An 18,399-nucleotide genomic window follows, 5' to 3' on the forward strand; every position below is an offset into this window, starting at 1 on the left:
TGTGGAGGGGAGGAGGCTACTGACCCACCTTGGGGGTGGGGGCGCTGTGTGAACTTCCTGCCCCTCTCAGCCCTTCTGTCCTCACCTTCGAGGTTCAGGGCTTGCAGAGTCGCCACCCAAGGCCCATCCGGGTGACTCGCTCTGTTTCTTCCCTTTGACATCCCGGTGAAGAAAACTGGGGACACTGCGGTTCTCTGGCTTGTGTAGCAGAAAACAGAGGGAGCTGGGTAACGAGGATCTGGCAGAACTGGGGAAGCTCTGCTGGGAAGCGCAGGAACCCCAAGGAAATGGGGCCTACACCCCAGCATCTTCACACACGAGGAGTGTGACCGGACCCACTCTCAAACCCGAATCCAATGAGCATTCATCCCAAGTGAGCCACCCGGCCAGCCGCTCTTCGCTCTTCAGACCCGAGTTTCAGGAGAGGAGACCTCGCACAGCGGGGGGGCGAGCGGTGGGACAACGGGTGGCAGAGGGAAATGGAGTCAGTGGCGCTGGGATGAGTTTGCATCAGCCACAGGTGGTCACTAGCCGTCGTGGAGTGAGCACACTGCCAAACGTTATACTGCACACCTGCAAACATAACCGAATATTGCTACCAACTCGACTTAAAAAGGTTAAAAAGAGCCCTGGCCACGCTGGAGGGAGGGATTCAAGGCGGAAAGAAGTGTCACTGAAACAGGAAGAGTAAGTTGGGAGCTGGGCGGGGCGGCCTCCTCCCCCTGGCCTGCTGCAGGGCTCGGAACGATGGGGAATGATACCACGAGAAAGGAGTGGCTGCAGGAAGGTCTTTCATTCACACCCTTGGGCATGCTACCTTCTGCTGTCTGAGACAGGAGGGCCTCCGAGGCACAGGCTCAGCCCTGGGTGCTCAGCCTGAGAGCCACACGGTCCTGGGGCAGGAGGGGCTCGGGAGCCAGGGCCTCGGAGACACCAGGGCCTCGGAGACACCAGGGCCTCAGAGACACCACAGGCCTCAGAGACACCGGGGGCCTCGGGGACACCGGGGGCCCGAGGGAGAGTCAGGCTCTTCCCCACGCAAGGTGCGGACTCGAGGCCTGTGGGAGGGGTTCCCAGCCTGTGAGCAGCCATTCCTCCCAGGAAATCCAAGAAAGGTCCTCCTGGCAGTGAGCACAGAAATATCCTGGCCCCTGGCCGGACGCACCGCTGCGAGGTCCAGGCCTCAAGGAGCCCGGCCGGCCCTGGCCGCCCTCTCAGCAGCATCTGTGCTGGCACAGCCTCGCTGGGCACCAGCCAGCTGCTCTCGGGAGGCGCCTGGCGATGACTCGGAGGTGATTTGGGTTTCTTATCGACAGAGGAACCGTGCTCAGCCCTGGTGGGGCTCCCCCCATCACTGCGCCCACACACCTCCCGTGCCTCTGGGGACCCCTCCACGGGGGCGGCTGGGCCTTTCCCAGGGGTAGCTGGCTCCTTGCATCTTGGCTTCCGGGCCACTTCTCCTGGAGGATCCTGGGATTGCAAAAGGATCTCCTTAACCCCCACAGAAAGTAGAGAGTAGAACTGCTCACCCATCCCCGGGCAGCGTGGGGCTGGGGATAAGGCAGGCTGGCCTGTGCTGGCCTCTCTGCAATCGGCCTGCCATCCGAACACCGTGGCAGGGAGGACTCCGTCCCAACCAGGCCCGTCCCAGGGCCGCTCCTTTGGGCTTCACTTCCTCGTCTGTAAAAGGGGCGATGCCTCCTACACAGGGTCATTATCACAGCGAGATGTGCGGGGGACGCGCCTTAGCAGCCAATTCTCTCTCTCTCTTTCCTGCTTTCCACTGACTTTACTTAATTTGGCCAACAACTGGCCCATGTTGGGGTTACAACCTGTGTGGTAGTCAAGATCCTAAACTAAGCGGGGATTTCTGTAGGCTCATGGCTGCAGGCATCTTACAGCCAAGGGAGACTCAGGAAGAGTCAGTATCCCTACAAAAGTCTTGGCTAAACATTTTAGTGACAGAGGAGTTCCTGAAAATAAAATCAATCAGCCACTTTGGGGGTTGGGGGCGGTTACAGGAAATTAACTCTCAGTCCCTGTTCCGTGGAAGCTAAGGGTCAGCCTGGTTCCCGTCCCAGCAGCCACTTCAAGCGCGAGTTGAGAATTCAGTGGCACAGATGTTGTGTCCGCGTGGGGCGTGATTAATGGCCAAGGAGCAGTGTGGGCTGCCCTGTGGCTGGTCTGAGGAGCCAGGAAGGAGGAGCCACGGGGCAAGGATGGGGAAGAGCAGCTCAGAGGGAGGTGTGGACAGTGCTCCGGAGACAGGAAGTCTGCCTCATCTCCCACTCTGCTCCTCGGGTGACCGTGGGCAGGTAACTGAACGCATGTACCGTTCAGGTGCCTCGTCTGTAAAGTGAGGACGGCAACATTGACATCGCAGGCTTGTGTGGGCTCCAGTGAGAGAGCGCAGGTGTGGCACATAGTAAGTGCTCAATAAACACAGGTGATTTTGTTTTTGTTTTTTTGTTGATACTCCTCACCCGAGGACATTTTTTTTTCCATTGAGAGAGAGTAGAACAGGGGGTGGGGTGGGGGAGACAGAAACATCAATGTGAGAGACACATTGATTAGTTGTCTCCCACATGGACCCTGACCAGGGCCGGGGATGGAACCTGCAACCCAGATTCGTGCCCTTGACTGGACAGGCTGGCGCTCTAACCGCTGAGCCATGCCGGCCAGGGCCGCAGGTGATTATTAGACGGAAGTTAAGGTATTTGGATTTATCCTGAAGGGGTAACTCCAGAAGGGCGTTTAAAGGGAAGCTTCGTCCTGAGCTCTGTCCGTGCAGAGAGGCAGGAGGCAGTGCCACAGTGCTGCACGCGTCCTTTCGGGAAGGGTGGGCGACTCAGCTCAGACGGCAGGAAGGACCCTGTGACCCCGGAGGCCCTGGAGCCAGGCATGGAGAGTTCAGGGACATTCCACATCATCCTGCCAGAAAGAAGGACAGGACAGAGAAGAAAGCTGGGAAAATGGGAGGAAACTTCCATTTAAGGAGCAAATGGAGGAGGGGATGGTGGGGGAGGGAAGGGAGACGGAAGCTAAGAGCTGGAGATGGAAAAATTCCAGGCTGGTATCAGGTCTAGGATCTGGAGAGGAAGGACACGTGGTCTTTGGGGAGCCTGTGATAGCAGGTCCCAGCAGGCTTTGCTGAATTCCCACGCCTGGCTCATGACATTTTGAAGGCACACTGAGATTAGCCTAAACATAGATGTAACAGCAGAGTACAGGATAAGAGTGTTAAAATGAAACATTTTCCTTTTAACTAAAAGATGTCCCAGAAGTATATATCTTTATACGTATATTTAAAAACCCTCTATAAAAAAAAAAAAGAAAAACATTTTTTTGGATAAGATACTATAAATGCCGAAAAGAAAAAAACAGCAAATTTGAAAAGTTATTATTCACACAGATCAAAAGGAGATAGTTATGCTATATAAAGCGCTCTCACAAAATGACACAAACACTACGTAACAAAGGATATAAATAAGCAATTCATAGGAAAGCAAATTCAAAAAGTCAGTACGCATACAAAGATGCTCAAACTCCCTAGCTTGTCAGGGAAATGCAAATTAAATTACACTAAGATTTTTCTTTCTGCCTATCAGGCAGGCAGGGAGCGAGGGGTGGGCGAGAGAGGCAGCTCTTGCTCTTGGGAAACAGGAGAAAGGAACTGTGGTCCCCCCCATATTGCTGGGGAATGTGAGTTGTTGCAGCCTTTGGACCTGGTAACATTTTCGACTCAGCCCCATGCTCCTGGAACCCAGTCCTTAGACACTGAGCCCAGGTACGCGGCCACAGAGGCGGATGGAGCGTGCACAGCAGCAAAACCCAGGAAACACAGTGAGCTCCCAGCACGAGGGGGAGGTCTTACGGTCCATCCACATAACGGGCCATTATGAAACCATGACAAAGAATGAACTAGAGGACTCCAAATTTCCATGAGAAACTGTGAAGTCAGAATAGCAAGATGCAGAGACCTGTGTATATAATGTGACCCCAGTTTTATAAAGCAACAACTAACCACCTCCCCTACCAGTATATGTGCATGTCCGTGTGTATCTATACGAGCGTGTCTATAACATATAGATAAGAATGTATATAGTTCTAGAATATGGCATATGCTACAAAGGGTATATATGAGGGGTAACACAGGGGCGGGAGCTGGTTTGAGGGAGGCAAGCCTAAAGATCTTTACGTGCCTGTAAAACCCCAGCATGCCCGCTCCATCAGTTATGTGAGATTGTGCGCCTGTGTTTAAGGGAGCGAATTAGCGCCATGACATGTTCTCAAGGGAAAGAAAGCACGTTGCCAAGATATAGAACATGGAAAGTATCACATAAAGAAAAAAATTTAAAAACACGGAAATGAGTTTCAAGCTCTAACTCCCCAAATCCGGCTCTCTTCTCAAGGAAACAATCCATTCAAAGCCAACACGTCCCCTTCCATCTCCGCATCTACTCTTAGAGCAAGCACATCACGAGACTCGCGAAAGGAGAAAGACACGGGCGACTTCCTGTCGGCCCCCGCCCAGGCTTCTATAGGTCCTGGACAGCTCAGCACTCATCACATGTCCCTGGCGACCAGCAGACGGTGTCCCCAGAGGAGTCGAGCTCTGGTCGCTTCGGAAAGGAAAAGGGTAACAGGAAGGAGGGACTGAAGCTCGCTCTGTGTAAGCACATCACAGGCGCAGCTCACTTAGCCATCCCCGCAGCCCTGGGCGAGTGCTGTTAGGTGACTAATCCTGTTGTACAAGGACATGTGCACAGCTTTCCCACAGTCGCAGGTGCTGCCTGCTGCAGAGCTGGGCTCCGACTCGGCCAGCCTGACTCCCGACGGCACAGCCGTCCTCCCTCCTGTGAAATCCGTCTCAACTCTGCGTGTCAACGCGGCAGTTTTGGAGCGAAGAACCCAGTGTGGCACTTGGGAGCCATGAACGCTTTCGGGCCTAGATGGGAAATGGAGTTTCCCGATGTGCCAGGCTGTGATCCTGGGGGCACCTCGCACCCGTGTCCAAGCCCCTCCGCCCCATCACTAGGGCGGGCGGGCGCTGCAAACGTCAGAGGCCAGGCAGGCACCCTCAAGGAGTGGGTGGGGGTGGGAGGGGCCGCTGCTACTCAACTCCAGTCACGTGGGTGACGTTTCAAAGGGTCACTCTAGGCCCAGCGTCACCAAGTGATCTGGCTTTTCAAGAGAAGATTAAAATTCATATGTTTAGGTAAAACCAATGGATTTTGTTTTGAACACACGAACTCAGTGTTGTTGTTTTTAAGGCAAACCTCAGTCAAGCCTGCCTGCGGCTCTGGGCCCAGAGGCCAGGGGCTGGCTACTGGTGGTTTACGCGAAGACTGTGTGTATCCTGTGCGACCTGTTTTCCTGGGTAATCCCAGGAGGTGTCTGCTGGGATTAGACAACTTTATCTCTAATTATTACATGCACAACACTAGATCGTTGTCATGAACATTAAATAATAGCAAAGGTATTCTTACCCCCTCATCGAATTCTAATGGGGATTGTGGGGTAGGACTGCAGAAGGGATGAGAAGACCTGGGTTCAAGTTCAGCTCCCGCCGCTCTGCAGCCCCCAGACCCCTCCCCTGCTCTGTGCCAGGGTCTCCTACGCAGTAAAAGGGCTCGGTAATTCCCAACTCACAGGATGACGGCCCGAGGGTTGAAAAGGCAAGCCGCGTAACAGACGAACTCAATAAATGTTCCATTCCTTCTAGCAGACAGATGCACGTCTCCACGGATTCACACGACTGCCCAGCAGATAAGCCGGGAGAGGTATGTCGGTTTCTTCACTTTATGGAGGACTTCCCACCAGGCCTTCTCTGGGCGTGCAGAACGTGATGTTCCCCAAAGTTTTGGCTTACGTGTAATTTTGGGGGTGAAAACAAACAGTATTCTGCCTTTTGAATGGCCAGGCATCCTCGCCTGTTCTATAGGCTGTGGTGACCGTTTGGGGGGAGGGTCCCATGTGTGAGGAGTAAAGAGTATATGCCTTGGAGAACCGAGCTGCTCTTAGCTCGGGACTCCGCCACCGAGGATTCTTGCTGGAGACCAGTGCCTTCGTCCTCTCCACTCTGCCCAGGGGCACCTCTGGCCACCAGGTACCGGGAGTGAGCCCCACCTGCGCCACAGGGGAACGTGGAGAACCGGCAGGTGATGGATGGGTTGTGTATTCGCCTCACCTCGTCCCGAGGGACTTGAGGTGGTGCACACACAGGTCGGGACAGGGACACTTTTTGGCGATCTCAGGGACAAAGCTGATGATGTCATGGCTCTGTCCTTCTGACAGTGACCCCGGAGGAAACACCTGTGGGCGGCAGGAAACTAGAGGGATTAAAAATATCTGCCTGATCCCAAAAAAATAAGCGAAGCGCTCTTTTTTCTTCACAGGGAAAACAAACAAGGCGATATCTGGTCTGAGCCATTTCCTCTCTGCAGGCGCCCTCCCCGACACACACGGCTGGACCGCATGCTTCACCGGCCCAGGACCTGCGGATGCCGGAGCGGGTGGCCAGGACGGTGCGAGCAGGCTCAGGATCCGTCTCCGAGCTGGAGATTTCTTCTGCAGGAGGGAGGGGTGAGGAAGCTGAGCTCCTCTCCTCGGGGACAGGTGTAGCCTCCATCTGATTTTGGAAACAAGGGGCCCTTGTGCTCTTCCGCCACCGTCTCCGGTCCCAGGAAGTCAGGCCTGGGAGCCACTGAGGAGGATTGGATGTGGGGCCTGGCCGAGCATAGAGCGTTTCTGAAGGTGCTGTAATGAGCACCATCGGATTCTACTCTCTCCCTCACCTTCTGACATCCTTTTCATCAGCGGTTGACAACCGGTGATTGTCCGTGAGGTCCGAAAGGTTGCCGGCCGCTGCGTTAGTCACCACGCCCAGCCATTCTCTCTTCTGTATTTACTGTCTGGCCCCCCCGTCCGTGCTGTAGCCTCTGCACTAAAGGCCCCGTCACCTCGATCCGTGGGGAGAGGTTTCTTTGCCTCTGCTCTTCTCTGCCTTATCCGTTCTTGCCCAAACCATGTCTGAAATCTGTGTGGGCATGGCTTTGCTTGGTTTACCTACTGTATGTAGAACCCACTGTCCAATCCAAGTTTAGTTGCTTCCTGGGGTTCATGGCAGCCTCCTCTAGGTCAGAACCCTGGGGGCATGTTAGTGTCCTACGGGGACCTCATTGGAAATGAAGGTGCTAAGCAGATTGTTGGTCTCATCAACAGATGGAGACCCGAGGCCCAGAGACGTGGTCCAGAAACCAGAGCCTCAGTCTTTATCCAATGGCTGATGTCTTTAAACCAGTAAATATTTATTACACACCTACTATGTGCTGGCCATTGCACATAGGGAGAGTAGGGAGACAGGTACAGCCCACGGCACAGGCCTTCAAGAGGTTCACACTCTGGTGAGAGGACAGACGGCGCCATGTCGCAAGGGAAGTGCCGTGAGCGAGGTTGCACGGGTGGCCTCACGTCTTAATGAAGATGATGTCATGTCACAAGCAACAGCCAGACAAGCGTTATGATCACGCGTGGATGGCGGAATCAGAGCTTAGGCCTAAATGGCTTCCCACGGTGACAAAGCAGATACATTTCCAAAGCCAAGGGCGACAGCGCCGACTTACACTTTGGGCAGACGCGGGCCCTTCCTAGTCCATCCTAAACCGCAGTGGCTGTGAGGTGGCTGCACCAAGAGCAGCCTGGAGAGTAGCTCTAACGCTGGGCAAGCCGGAGCTGCCTGGACTGTGGGGACGCTGCTCCCTCGCACTGCTGGTAGCACAACGCACTGCCCAACCCGCCCTCGGAGCCGGGACCACACCACAGGAGCTCAGAAACGCTTTGCTCTACGGTTAGAATAGACACTGAGGAAATAAAGAAGAAAAAGGCAGCTGATACAAAGTTATTCGTAGCATCGCTAGTCACATAAAGGTGCAACATTAGGAACGGTCTGAATATGACAGTTTAGAGAGCACGTTGGAGTGAACTAGAGAGCATGCAGGCCACACTTGCTCCCACTAAAACGAAGACACGTTTCTAACACGTGGGGCTGTGTGTGGGAAGGGGGAAAGCGATGAGGAACGCACAGAAACATAGAAACACACGTGACAGAGCCGGGCAGTGAGTGTGGAAGGATGAGCAGACACGGGTTCACCAACTCTGAGGGCGTCCAGAGTTTTCCTAATTAGACGACGTGTGTCCCGGCCGGCGGGGCCTGGGGGCCTCTCCGAGGCGCAGGCCTGGCTCCCTCAGACACTGCTTACTCCTTCCCCGGCCTCCGAGCTGGTTCGGCTTTAAAGGGGCCCCTCTGCTGTTCACCTCAAAGGCTCTCCAGTCCAGATAAGCTGGCTCCCGGGCTCCAAGAGGAATGAGTCAGGGAGATAGGAGCCGGTGGGAAGCCTCCCAGGCCCGGGTCCGGGTCGCAGGCACCGCCCTCGGGGGAGAAGGGGGCTGTCTGGGTGAGAGGAAACATCTGGGGCCTTCCCCAGATAAGGCCAGGGGCAGGGGGGAGTGCAGCCCTCTCAGGAATAACTGTGGGAAGCCAGTCACAGGTTCAACCTCCTCCTCCCTGGCCCCTGGTGCCTCTGTGACAGAGGGCAGATGGGGAGCGGGCTGGTCCCTGCCAGGCCTCACCCCTTCATGTTGGCTGGGCAGACGTGGCCCAAGTGGCATAGTGAGTGAGGAGTAAGACCCCTGTAGCATCAAGACTACCGGAGGATGACGGGGGAGCAAGGGCAGCTCCAGGCAGGGGGACAGCAGAGCAAAGGCCTCCAAGGCAGAGGCTGGAAGGAGCTCAGGGGCCGGGACACCGTGGCCACAGTCCGTGGCGCGGCGCTCTGAGTGGGCAGGATGGGTGGCTGAGTCCATCCCCCCAGCGGGATGGGGCTGCACCGAGTGGGATGCGGAGCGCGGGACAGTGAGGAGGCCTGCAGGAGGCCGCCCTGCGGTGCATGCGCCCTGCCGCCCGGTGCCCTTGCTCGGATGTGGCCGGGACAGGCAGACAGGAGTAGCCAGGCGCCGCGTGGAGGGTGGGAGGCCTCTCTGTTCTCACCCACAGCCGGAAGTGAGGCCGGGGCTGGGGCTGTTACGTGCTGAACTGTGTCCCCAGTGTTGACGTCCTGGCCCCAGGACCTCTGAATGAGGCTGTGCTCGGAGATAAGGTCTTTAAAGAGGTGGTTACGTTCAAATGAGGTCCTGGGGCCCTGACCCGACCCATGTGGCTGGTGTCCCTACAGGAGGAGCTTGGGACATAGACACTCATGAAGGGAGGACCCTGTGCAGACGCCCATCGTAGAGCCGAGAGGAGGAGCAGCCCCACCCGCACCGATCCTGGATGTCCGGCCTCGGACGGTGAGCGGGACGCAGTGGTTTAAGCACCAGCCTGTGGTTCTTCTGGTGGCAGCTCGAGCACTGGATCCAGGCGCTGAGCTCGGCCTGTGGCAGCTGCCTCTGGGCCGTCCCCACGTCCCCTCCCGCCTCATGCCACGCCTGCTGGTGCTCAGGGCACGGTGTCAAGGTGAAAGCACCTGCATCCTCCTCCCTCCTCGGGGAACACCGCCCAGGTCACAGGCCCATGGGCCGGGCCGGCACCGGCCTCTCACCTCCCCGCTCTGCTCTTAATTGGCGCTTTTGTTTCTGAAACTCACAACACTTCACTGGACAGGTGAGGCGTCCCTGTAGCTCCTGATTTTGCCCTTGACTAGTTAGGACAGTCAGGCTCCAGGCTGGAGGGACAGGGCCCCCTGGTGTGGACAGCAGGCCTCTCCTTACAACCCTGGGCCTCCTGGTGGGCCTGGGGGCTCCGGCCAGACCCAAACACTAGTCAGGAAGTCCTGCCGCCCACCACTGGTTTCCTCTCTGCGGCTTCAAACACAGCCTCTGCCTCTAAGCAGAGCGATCTGGGTCGGGCCCAGCCTGGCTGTCCTCCGTGCAGCTGCTCTGAGCTTCAAAGGGAGGCCACACGGACAGGAGGAAGCAGAGGCCCCGTGGAAGGGCTCCCCCTCCACACGCCCGGCTCCGGGGCGCCGGCTCCTCTCCGAGGGAAAGTCACTTCAGATAGGTCCCTGCGTTTTCCAAACACAGAGGTGACAACACCTTCCATCTGTGGAGTCCTTTCTTCCTTTTCCAAGCTCCTGACTATGAACGTTCTCGCATTTAATCCCCCTGAGCCGGGCACGGATGGAATTACCATCCTGGCGAGGCCCCAAAGCCTGTGCTGTTGAGTCAAGATCCCGCAGCACTTGGGCCATGGTGTTTGGTCCCGAGCCCGGACTCCTGTGCGGCCATGCCTGGCTTCTTCTGGCTACACGGACCCCACCCCCGACACACACAGTGTACCTGCACAGGTACCCGGGGCCCAAGTGAGCTGCTCTTCACTGTGGGTGTGAGACACCCAGTCCGGCCTGCCCGTTAGAGGCCATGGCTGCGCCTGGGTGTGCCCTGAGCTCCGGCCCCTGGGAACCCCGCTGCCTCGCCCCTCAGTCCTCAGCCAGGCCCCGGAGGAGAGTTCTCGGCCCTCAGAGGAAGGGCCCCCTCAGACGCCTCTCCCTGCTCTGCATTCGCAGTCCCTTCTGCAGCCCAGCTGGCCTGGTCCTCACTCCGTAACGTCTCCATGACATGTCTCTCCAATCCATTCTCTGAACTACAGCCATGGCAATCGTTCTAAAGTGGAAATCTGATCACATGACTCCCCCACCATTGCTCTGAGAACACAGGGGCAGCTTTCAAGAGCTTTAACTTCCTGTCATCTCGCCAGCAGGCCAAATGCATCTCCAACTGAAGCTGGACAAATGCTTTGGGAAGACACAGCTCAAGGCCAGTCCCTCAGTGGTTCTCAACCTTCTGGCCCTTTAAATACAGCTCCTCATGTTGTGACCCAACCATAAAATTATTTTTGTTGATACTTCATAACTGTAATGTTGCTACTGTGATGAATCATAATGTAGATATCTGATATGCAGGATGGTCTTAGGCGACCCCTGTGGAAGGGTCGTTCGACCGCCAAAGTGGTCGTGACCCACAGGTTGAGAACCGTTGCCCCAGAAAGACTGAGCCCCTCGGGTCCTGGTTCCTCCAAGGCCAAGTCCCAATGAGGCTCCCATGGTCTCGCGTGGTCTGCCAGCTGCTCCTGTCCTACTGCACACTCCTCTCTCCCGCCCCAGCTCTCACGTCCTTGCTGGATGGAGCTCAGACATCCCCTCCTCCCAGCTCATGGCCTGAGCTGGGTCCTGAGCACAGTGACTGGACCCAGCTCCCCCTGTGGTCATCACCGTCATCCTTCTGACTCCTGACTGGACTGCAAGCTCTGAGGGCAGGGTCCAAGCTCTATTCCCTTCCATGTCCAGAATTCCCAGCACAGAGTCGGACACCATGGGCACTCATCAAATACGTCCTCAGCGAGCAGGTGGGTGAGTGACCGCACAGACCACTCTTGCCCGTGACCCAGAGCTTTCCCAGGTGCCAGTCCGTGGCTCCCGAAGGCCAGGGTGAACTTCAGGGTTCTGCCTCCATCCACGCTGGTGTGTATGTGTGGGGTGGGGGGGCTCCTTGTGTCCCCGGGTCACTCTGCCCTGCCCCCTCCTCTGGTATGTCATTTCCCCCGTCTGCATCTGTCCTGCAGGAAGTGCCACAGAATTGCTTCATTTCCCAGGGTGTCCACACCCCTTTCCTGCCCCCTCCCCCTCCCGCTGGAGGAGGGGGCCACAGCAGGGCCCTGGGAGGAGGGGCTCTGTGCTGAGCCCGGGGTGGCTGTCACCTCAGGTCCCTTCCAGGACCGTAGGGTTTGTGCTCACCAGGTAGACTGAGGCTCTGCGGGAGGGAGGGAGGCCGGCCCGGCGGTGTGGCAGCTTCACTGAGAGCCTTCACCCTAACAGTCCAGCTCCTGGGAATTGCTTCCCACCGAGTCATTCAAAAGAAGAAGAGCCCCACAGACTGTTTATAGCGCTGTTATTTATAATGCGGAGAAGTGGGAACAAAGGCCAGTCCCTGAAATAGAAAAACGATCAAGTAGCTTCGGGCATATTCGTACAACAGAGTTCCACGCGGACGTTTAAGATGCAGCTGAGGACTGCAGGATGCTGCCTTGAGGACGGGAAGGGCAGAGGGAACGTGTCGAGTTACAGGTGTGCCATGATGACAGTTTTGTGAGAATGACCTGTGTGGCCACAAATGATAAGGACACACAGAATCGGAAGTAGTTACATGAAGCGGAATTGTCTTTTCCTCCCAATTCTTTTAACGACAAAAGGGATAAAACTGAGGATCAGAAGTGAGAAAGAAATTGTTGTGTTAGGATGATACATTTTTACAATTTTGCCTAAAACGGCGGTTCTCAACCTGTGGGTTGCGACCCCTTTGGCGGTCGAACGACCCTTTCACAAGGGTCGCCTAAGACCATCCTGCATATCAGATATTTACATGATGATTCATAACAGTAGCAACATGACAGTTATGAAGTAGCAACGAAAATAATTTTATGGTTGGGTCACAACATGAGGAACTGTATTTAAAGGGCCAGAGGGTGGAGAACCGTAGGCCTAAAAGGTTTACTATTAGCTGAATTATAAATTTACATTTTAAGACTATGGAGAGTACCCAGAACATGAAGAAAACATTCTAGGTTTTCTGAAAGGATTTTTGGTCTATTGGGGTTTTGTCATTTTAGAAATAACAGGATGTGCCTGGTGCAGACCATTCCCGATGTGCGTGGCTGGGGCCCACCCAGGATCGACGGGGCTGCAGCCTGGTGCCACGAAAAGAACCTACAAGACCTTTGCCTCTTGGACACAGAATGCTGCCCCCTCTCCCTCCACCCTTCCCCCCAGGCTGCAGTCCCAGCTCAGGTCACAGCCCTGAGTCAGGCCCATCCCCCACGGCCTGTGCTCCTGGTGCTTGAGAGAGAATTCTGGGAAGGGTCGTGGGGAGGGCACATGGACAGGGGAGAAATCCCACCTCCTACATCTGTGGGGCACAGGGACGAAGCTCCAGATGGAGTCTTTTTTTGAAAAGTGTTAGTTTATGTGAAGCTGAACGCCCAACCCTTTGCATGTAAACTGAAGCGCCCTTCGCTGTCCTCCGCTGTCCTGGTGCCCCTCAAACACACGAGACGCCCACAGCGTTGTCCTGGCCTGCCCCTCTCTCTCCAGGCACCTCTCACCGCCCCCGCCTGGGGGACCCCCTCTCAGCCCAATGCCCTCCAATCTCCAGTTCTGAATTCCCAATTCTGATCGTCCTGCCAATGCCTCTGGTCCCAAACCAGCAAATGCTTCTTCCTGCTCCGGCCTGAGACTCAGTCACTCAGGCTCCCTCTGCGTCACCACCGCATGCAGCAGCCTCCAGGCGGACCCCACATACCGAGGACCCTCCCCGTCCTTCCAGCCTCCCTGCCTTCTGATCTCCGGGCGCGCCCGCAGCTGTCGCCTGCCTGCCACTGAGGACGCCTGCACTGATTTGGAGATACTACACTGATGTGGAGATAGGAGGCCACTTGCATCACCACCACTGAGCGCTCAGCGTGTGGAGATGGCATCTGTAGGTCTGACCTCCTCCGAGAATCCATCCCGGAGGCCCCGTAGATATTTGTGGAATGCCTGGACACGTGGGTGCGTATTTCCCAGCCAGGTCTCCCTGCGCTGGCGGACGACATTTTCCGAAAGCTAAGCGGCGGACTCTACATCCGTCCCTGTTTAGTTTCATCATGTTGGTTTTGGCCCAGCATCCCTTCCTATGTAAATCATTCGAACTTGAATATGTCATGTAGCGCATTAACTATCCCAGCTGCGGGTCATCTGGAGTCTTTCTATTTTTCAACCAAGTCATTAACAAAAACACTTAGCAAGGGAGGGCCAGGGACAGAGCCCTGCGGCTGTCCCTGGAGACTGCCCTCGGGAAAGACCCGCGTTCCCAAGTGCGCAGCTACCTGTGGGCCAGGTGTTCAACCTGCTGAGTGCATCTCGCCAAAAATCTTCATGACGCAAGTAACACGGCTGAGAAATCCGAACGTCCTGTTGGCACATGAAAGCGCTCAACTCGTAAGCCTAGCCAGAAGCTCAGGCGGATGTCGGCTGAGGGGGGTCTGGTGCGAATGGTTAGCGTCTCGCCCTCCAATCCCGCAGCTGCCTCAGGATCCCACCTGTCTGGGCCTCGCCTGCAGGTGGGACAGGCAGCACAGGGCAGGGAAGAGGTAAGCCAGGTGCGGGGAGAGAGGAAGAGGTAGGGAAGTACTCGGTCAGGGTCAGGTGAGCTGGACTGCTGTCCTTGCCGCTTCCCACCTGCTCATGTCGCGGCTCCACCAGGGAGAAGCCACACAGCCCTCTCTGCCCTCCCTTTCTTCAGAGCACGTTGCTTGAGCCAGGCCTTGGCTGCCTGGGAGCCTACAGCTCGGACCTGCTGTTCCAGGGCCCAATCTCCCCGTCTTCCAGGCTCTTGTCTGGACGTGGGGGTCCCAGCAGAGCCCCCAGGACCAGCCCCTGGAGGAGGCCGGAGCTTCCCCACAGAGGTCTGCACGCCGGGTGCACAAGCACCCTTCTCCCCACACTCTCAGGCCAGAAGAGGACCTCAGACCCACCCTGGGTCCCAGTCCAAGCGGCACCCAAAGCAAGGGAGGGCGTTCTCCTCTAAATGACTATGAGCCTACTTATCCAACAACCACGTTACCACATCTGTTACATGCAGGCACAGCTTACACACCTCACACAGCCATGAACTCATTTAATCCTCATAACAACCCAATCGCATAGGTCCTGTTACTATTTCCATATTACAGACGGGAAAACCAAGTCCCGGAGAGGTCACAGGCTAGTAATGGGCAGTCAGGATGCCAGCCCAGCTGTCTGGCTCCGGGTCTGTGTTCTTAACCCCTGCATCCTTCTCCAGCCTTCATGCGAAAGGGCGTGCTACACTGTGCTCCTTGCAGGCAGAGGGCCAGTGATGGGGTTTTCAGACTTGCTGCTTCGGTTCCAAGATGAGGGAAAGTGCTTTGAGGAGCAGTGATGGGGTTGTGAAGTCTTTTCCCTCAGAGCCTCTTTCCTGCATCCTCTTTGGTCCATAATGGAAGTCTTAGCTTTGCTCTTATTCATCAACATCACCATCATTGCATGCCCTCTGCCACCTTCTATGAGGCAGAGAGAACACTGGAACTTTCTTACACAAGACACCCTTGGGTTGTTACAATTTCTCACAAAATCCACTTCTTGTTAATAACCACACCACCAGGGTTTCATGGGATATTTTCATTTTCCAAGGTGCTTTCATAGATTAGCGCATGCATCATGCATGATCTTACTTCCTCACAAATAGCCTGACAAGGTGAGGAAAGCAGGTACCAGCTCGACAGATGGAGGGCCCAGCCAGGACCCCAGGGCGAGCGCCTGGTGCTGGACCTGGAACCCAGGTTATTGCTCTGCAGGGCAGCCCCCTGTCCTGTCCTAAAGGCAGTGATCAGACTGACCCAGAGGGACGGGGCAGAAGGCAGCTGTCACTACCATTTTCCTCAATGCCGCCCCTGCTCCCAACGCTACCTGCCGGCCGCTTCCCTTCACTACGTCCTCAGGCAGAAGGGCAGGGCTCCTGTCCAGGGCTGAGTGGTGGGGAGGCAGGTCTGAGTGCTGTGTAACTCCATGTAGAAAAGGTCCAGCTCCTTATTCACTTGGGGAAATTCCCAAATCAGAAAGGATGGCGATAAGCGATCCCTCTCGATGGCTCGACCCATCAAATCGGCTGTTCTGGGGCTAAGATGCATGAGAAACATTTTAAGCAGCTGCCCCAACGGCTTAGGTTTGTGTCTCACTGATATCTTTCCTGTAGAAATGGGGCATATCTGCACCCCATGACTTCCCCTCAAACCTACCTGCCCGTCCTAGTCACACCCCAAAGCACGAAGAGCAACGGAAATCCCTGAAAACATTGCGACAGCTTTTGAACACCCTGACCACGAGTTGTGCAAAGTTTTCCGTGAGTGAGTCCCGAGTGGCAAAGACACGCGTGTTCTCCCTCTGCCTCCGCCCTGCCGGCCTGAAAGACGCGGTCTAACCGAGGCCCAGCTCCCAGATGGCTGCCCCGCCATCTCCTGACCAGGACACCAGCGATGCTCAACGAGCGCCTCCAGCTGCTGCCATGGCACCTGGCAGGACCGACTTCCCCAGCCCTGCGGTGAGCGGAGCGCGTGATGGCTAGTTCTGACCCTCCCAGGCCAGGGCCATGGCGGGGCAAGTCTTCCAGAATGTTCCTTCCCTATGGCAGCTGCTCTGTTCCTTGGGACACAGTGACGTGGAGCAGAGCCCCTGCAAACCCTGGACGGACACGTAGCCAGAGTAGAAATAACCCTTTGCCGGTTCATCACGGACACTGTGGAACTGCGTCTCACAGCAGCTCACCAGCTGACCCCCTGCAGCCGCAGGTCCTCATCTGACTGATTATTTCATTGGACTGATTATTCCCACCTGGACGGAGCCTGGACAGAGCCACTTGCTTATTCCTGAGCGATCCTTCTGGTCCGGGCCCTCTCCACCCAGCTGCATGGATCTTGAGAGCCGGGACTGCCACGGTCTCACCTGGCAGCACAGTGCCCGTGACTGAGCGCTGAGGTCCAGGAGTGAGGGGCCCAGGCGATTTCTCCGCAGGGTTTATTCCCAGGGGCCTCTCTCCGGGGGAGCAGGTGGAGGGTCTTGGGGTGGCTTTGGGTGAGCGTAACCACAGGCGACCCCTTGGGCCCGTTTCAGACACATCCCCTCAGCAGCTGCGGTTGGGGGCCGGCCCCAGGCAGAGTGCGTGGGGGTGGGTGGGGGGCTGAAATCGGGCTGAAGTCAGATCAGGCACCCCCAGGGCTGCCAGGAGGCCTTGCAGAGCCGCGTGTGGAGGAGTCCCATGCAGAGGGAGCACGTTTTCTCCAGCTCCCATTAGAGAAGCTGTCTTTGAACTCCCACCCACCCCTCAAGTCTCAACTCAGAGTCATCTGCAACAGGAAGCCCTGCCAGAGGCCCAGCGGGCGAGGCCACTCTGTCCAGGCGAGCTCAGTCCCTGTCCCGCACCTGCCTGCGGAACCCGAGTCCTGCCGGGACCAGCAGGGACATGCTCACCTGTGTGTCCACAGTGCTGCATGCGTGTCTGTGGGGCCCTGTGGCGTGCTGCTGCCTCACTGTAGCAGACCCAGCCTGGGAAGGGTTGTGACTTCCGGTGGGGTGGCCGGGACCTGGTGTGAGCAGGTTAGAAACCAGGGTCTGGGGCATCTGATGAGGCCGACACTTCGCTTCTTGGCTGGAGAGAATGCCCGGCTCCGACGTCTGGAACTTCTCAGGGATTTCAGCCTGGGCCCACGCTGACCATTGAGAATGGGCCGCAATGGCACCAGGATGGTGTCCCCCAGGAGGGCCTGCATGTCCACCTCACCTCTCCTGGGGAGTCCCTGCCCTCCACGTGGGACTTCATAGCAGAGCCGCCAGGCTCCCCGCTCATGTCCCACAGTCCCAGGAGTCAGGCATTCAGGAAGCCCAAAGGGAAAAATTGGGGAGTTCACTGCCCAAAAGACCGGGGTACGAGGTGGTGTCCTCTCTGGTCTGGCTCAGGAGGGCCCTGGCAGCCACTACATTTCTGTGCTCAGTGATAGACGCGTCTTGTTTCCACGGAGATAGAAATATCTACGAACGCCCTGAAGGCCGAGCAGGAGTGAATGCTGCTTTTGTGGTGAAACTGACAATCTCATTTCTCAGGGCTTAGGCTGAGCTACTGCCCAGATGAGAGACACGCTGCGAGCTTTGCACAGGCCCACGGCGCCCAGTCCCCGTGGCCTCGGTGTCCCCCAAGGCCTCAGTGTCCCTCTCAGGGCCTCGGCGTCCTTCCCAGGGTCTCAGGTTCTCCTCGACCATGTGGTTTCCTCCCACCCAGAGCTGAGCAGTTACATGCTGGGGAGGGAGCAGGGTTGGTCGACTTGGCTCTGCAAATCTGAAGCTATTACTGGAGCAGGCGGAGCTGCCTGCAGATTTCTCTGGAATCAAAATGCTTTCTCTCGTGGCCCCGATAAGATTACAGGGCCGCTGAGTTGCCAGTGTTCAGGTTTCCCACGGAACCGATGCACCGGCCAGGCTCTGGCTGCCTGGCTGCGAGGGGCCACGCCTCGGCAAGCTCTGACATCTGACCCCCTTCCAGAATGCGCGCGGTCTTAGCAAATCGGGTCCAGCAGTACATCAGAAAGATCATACACCATGACCAAGTAGGACTTATCCCAGGGATGCAAGGATGGTACAATATCCGCAAATCAATAAACGTGATACATCACATAAACAAATTGAGAGAAAAAAACCACATAGTCATATCAATTGATGCAGAAAAAGCATTTGACAAAATCGAACACACTTTCTTCATAGAAAAAATTCTCAGTAAATTGGGTATAGAGGGATCATACATCAA

The 18,399-nt window shown here is 56.4% G+C and overlaps 1 protein-coding gene across 1 annotated transcript in view; it reads right to left on the bottom strand.

The window, feature by feature from the left end:
• RCSD1 (RCSD domain containing 1) overlaps positions 1-18,399 on the bottom strand; it is a 38,401-nt gene that overhangs the window by 13,597 nt on the left and 6,405 nt on the right. The window lies entirely within an intron of this gene.

Source organism: Myotis davidii, unplaced genomic scaffold (genome assembly GCF_000327345.1).
Source record: "Myotis davidii unplaced genomic scaffold, ASM32734v1 scaffold401, whole genome shotgun sequence".
Lineage (NCBI taxonomy): Eukaryota > Metazoa > Chordata > Mammalia > Chiroptera > Vespertilionidae > Myotis > Myotis davidii.